Here is a 5,000-nt window from a genome sequence, read left to right as displayed (position 1 = left end):
AACAGGCTTTCGAGACACCAGTATGGTAAATTGCCCTTAAGATATGGGTCCTTATTGCATGACTGGTGGAAGAAAACTGGTCTAAATATGACCCTTTCCTGTGACTATGATAATATATAAAAGATCTAAACTTATCCATTGTTGTACAGGTGAGTCTGGTTTCATGGTGTGGGTAAGATATTCTTCACATGATTCCAATCGCTGTTCCATGTTTGGTTTATGAAGATTTACTCCCAAAATTTGTAAATATTGCACAATATATGTACTTGGATGTAACGTGTTGAATCACCAACTCAAATTTAGACCTAAAACTTATGAAGACCATGGGAATGAAGTTTATACCAGTAGTGCACCATCAAAACAAAAACATCATGGTCTGATGACATAACTACAATCCTGTATATTCCATTCTGAACAGCATGCATTGCACGAGGAACTATACGGGCATCTGCTTCTTCCACTTCAAGGTACAACACAGGAATATCTGTTGAACTTCCATTTGAGACACAATGACAAGGAACCATCTGTTCCCTGATACGTGACTTACATAGTTGTAATGTCAGGGGCAAGACATTGGCTCTAGCAATGACCTGTTATATTTAGATCAGTTTCCTCCCACCAATCATGCAATAAAAACCCATATTTTAACGACATTTTATGCAACATACCAAATGGCTACTTCTGTCCGATGAACATGACCTTGATCCAACACAATATGGGTTTGAGGTGGTTGATGGAATGCTGATGTCATCTATGGCAATAACACCAGTCAGAGAAGAATAAGCTTTTATGTGCATGTACAAAATATGCAAATTCTAGATGCAGCTGTAGAAAAAGTGGTGTATCATGTTGTAAATTCTGTAAATGTCAAAAGTGTTGAAGACCCAGAATATGGCATACTTTGTCAGCATCTATCAGTATGTGTGTAAACTTTTATACTGGTTACATCATTTAATTGTCTAATTTAACCCATTTATGACACAACGAATGTCTTTCTCATAATTTTGTCAAAATTATAAGATTATTTGAATTTTTCTCTTATGCAAGACTGTATGCTAATTTCAGCTACATATGTTCATGCTAGTTATGTCTTTTTTGCTTATAAGAAGGCTACATAAAAAGAGCAATTTTCTGTTATTTCCGGGGTAGCAAAAGTCTACCCAAACATTTTTTGTCATCTCTCATAGTTTAGCTCATGATTCTGAAGAGTAACTTAGGGGACGTTCCGAACACACGAGACCACCACCCCCACCCCCACCACCCAATGCATTGGCCGCCACTTGGAAAAATCAATGTGTAGGATTCTGGGTTTTCAGGTTGTTTGTTTGGGTTTAAAATGGGCACTTACCAGATTGTTGACATTTTATTGTGTATAAAGGAGTAGCTAAAGTGTCAACCAAGGCTTTTATAGCATTTGGGCCCGTGTTTTGCATGTGTGATTGATATTTTATCCGATCATTCTGTGTTTGAGGTTTACTTTTCTTTTACATCTATTGCTTCTCCTTATTTCCCAGTTTTTCTTCTTGTTTATTTATCTATTTACATATCTAACAACTGATTTATGTATTTATACACTTATTTTTTCATTTACTTATCGATTTACTTATTTTCTTATCTATTTACTAATATCTATTTATTTCTTTATCTATTTACTAATTTCTACTTATGTTTATATTAATTTGTCTGTTCATTTATCTATTTTTTCCTTAGTTACTTGTATCATTTATCTAATTGTTTCTTGATTAATGAATTAGTTGATTAATTAATTTATTGATCTATTTATGAATTTTACTCATTTATCTATCTATTTATTTATCTATTCATTCATATATTTATTTACTCATTTAATTATCTATTCATCTATTTACTTATTTAATTATCTATTCATCTATTTATTTAATTACTTGTTTACTCATTTACATACACAGTTATGTACTGCTAGTGGATAGAAGGAAACAGGAATTGAAGAAGAATAGCCATGTTTGAAGGAGGATATGGTAAATTTGAAAAGCTGGTATATGGAATGAAGATGAAATGGAACACAAGAGGCGGGGAGTGGTGGTATGAAGAAGCAAGGTGGCGGCAGAAGAGAAGCGAGTTTATGAGGATTGGTTGTGAAGTAGACCTAGGTAAGTATAGGAGAGGCTCAGGAATATGAGACGAGAAAGAAATCGCAAGCTGAGAGACGCAATGAGAGCAGAAGTAAAGTTCGAAGTTTGACAGAAATTTTGAGAACATTGAAGTAAAATGTCTTGAAAGGAAGTTAGGTTGGAGTCGGGTACAGAGGAAAAGATAAAAGGTATAGGGGGAAAACGTTAGTGGAAGTGAAACGATAAGGGGAGGATGAGTTAGGTACTTCAGAGATTTGTTGAATGTGGAGAAGATTAGAGTAGAGATAATTGTGGCAGTGGAATATGTCAAGGGAATGAGTGTGATGAGAGAAGAAAACGAAAGACCCATAGGAAAAAAAAAACAAAAACACAAAGACGATTAGATGGGCGTCATTTGTATTGCCAAACAAATGAAGGAATTGTTATGGTGAGCTAGCGAATATGTTTAATGTGCGAGAGAACTAGTAGAGTGCATGTGTAGTTCCATTTTACGAAGAAAAGGGGATATATATGAATGCAATAGCTTTAGAGGGATTCATCTGTTAAGACCATGGGGCGATGTTGTTTGAGAAGACTAGAAGGGGAATGGGTGGAGTTATTAAAAAAAGAAAAAAAAAAGTGGGTTTAAGAAAGCAAGAGGGTGCGTAGATAAAGTTTTCGGTGTAAAACAGGTATGCGAGAAGTTTTTCATAAGGTAACGATTTTATTCTTTTTCTGGAGAAGCTTTATGACAGGGTCGACAGGAAGATATCATGGGCTGTGTCATAGATGTATGGGATAGGAGGAAGGCAATACAATGTGTGTGTGGGACCAGTAGAGCTTGTGTTAGGATAGGAAGTGAAGAGTGTGTGGTTTGAGATGAAGGTAGTTGTATAGCGTTTACATGGATGTATGGTACGGAAGGTCAATGTTGGATTGGTGGAGGAAATGGTGAGTGAGATTGGAGGGAAGTGGTAGGTAAATCAGATGTTATTTGTGGACGACACTGCGCTTCTGGTATGGTCAGAGGAGGGTCTAAGGCAGTTAGTGGGAAAGTTTGGGAGGTTATATGGGAAAAGAAAGCTGAAATTCAATTTGAACAAAAGTAAGGTGATGAGATGCACAGAGGGAGAAAGTGTTCTTAATTTAGAGGTGTTAAAGGAAAGAGATTAGAGCAAGTAAATATATATATATATATATATATATATATATATATATATATATATATACATATACATATACATATATATATGTATATATATATATATATGTATACAGTATACACATACATATATATATATATATATGTATATATACATAAGTACTCAAGGTCACAAGTAGCAAAGAATGTTGGAATGATATTAGAGGTAAATAATAAAGTAAGAGAATCAAATAAATGCCTTGGGAATGAAAAGTGTCAAGTGGAACAGGTATCTAGGAATGGATGCAAAAATAAAGTTATGCAAATGGGTGATTGTGCTTACGACACTGAACGATACAGAGTTGAATTAATTGGGGTAGAAAGGAGGAGTTTAATTGAGTTTAAGATTAAGTGTTTATAAAGTATGGTGGAGGTTACGAAATTGGATAGGGCGAGAAATAAAGAGGTGAAATTGAAAGTGCGAGTGGAGAGAGAACTGGCAGATAGAGTTACTCAAAGAATACTGGAATGAGTTGAGAGTGAATATGAATAGAATATGAATAGACTCTAAACGAGCTTTGGCTATCGTAGACTGCTGTAGTGGTGCTTTGTCTAGCTGCATTGTCTTTGACCTGGGCATTGAGCTAAGATAGGAGGGACAACAAATAAATGGTGAATGGACGCAGGATGAGTGAAGTGTAGTTGTATGACTTAGTTAATCGCTATAAAGGGAAAAACGGCCTATTGATACATATATGTATAAAACTATCATTATTTTCATTCACTTTTAGCCCTCTTTTGTGTTATTCGAAAAGATATATTCATTTTACTACCATGATTTCCATGCAATTTTTGACGTTTCAGTTCATGCCCTTCTTAACTTTCTTCCCGTAGATGGATCTACCTGGTGTTCTTTGTTATCCCTTGCTACGCTCACATATTTTCATAAAAACTTCTCTCCTCCTTCTTTCATTATAATGTTGAGATGATTTTTTATTCTTTCCTAACATTTCAACCTTAGTAACAACTGGGTTTCTCGTATCATATTTCGTTTTTTTTTTCTCTCGCTCTCTCTTTCAACAATACCTTTTTTCTTTTTTCATCTGTGCTTTTCACACAAGTGTTATAAGTGCCAGAATAGGTCTTCTATACTGCGATATGTCTTAGCCATACCTACTTCTATCAGTTAATCATGATTAATGCCTTCTACACGCTAATATTTCTCAAAAAATATAGAAGGATACCACACTGAAAAGGATGCGATCATCTCGATTTCTTCCTTCAGAAAGATAATATTCTTCAGCGATACAGTTTAGCTTATGGATGATTCCCTGGTATTTCCTGGATGATTTCCTTGGACAGTGTGCACTAACTTTTTTACCGAGAACAAATGTACATCACTGACACACTTTTATCTATGGGAGTGCTGTTCAGTATAGCTAACTAGTTACGTTTAACACCTTCGGGGGATGTGACTTGACAGATTCCTCTTCGGTATATAGTGCTATTTTTCCTGTTATTTCTGGCTGCCACCAAAATATATTTTCATTTCATTCTGGATAGCACAAGGCTATCTTTTCAATCACTCTGACACCCCCTGGGTAGTGTTTAGGTTAATACAATATTGCAAATATGTTTCTATTACGCAATATAATCTGCAATTGGATTATTTCATTGCGTCGTTGCTAACAGAAAATAAGTGGATGGTACTCCTTGTAGTTTTTTTTATGATATTGATGAGGAAATAAAAAAAAAAAAATTGTGTTACT

Source organism: Oratosquilla oratoria, chromosome 2, assembly GCF_046742065.1.
Source record: "Oratosquilla oratoria isolate Oo_2021 chromosome 2, ASM4674206v1, whole genome shotgun sequence".
NCBI classification, from domain to species: Eukaryota; Metazoa; Arthropoda; class Malacostraca; order Stomatopoda; family Squillidae; genus Oratosquilla; species Oratosquilla oratoria.
Note: the sequence above shows the minus strand (reverse complement) of the source record.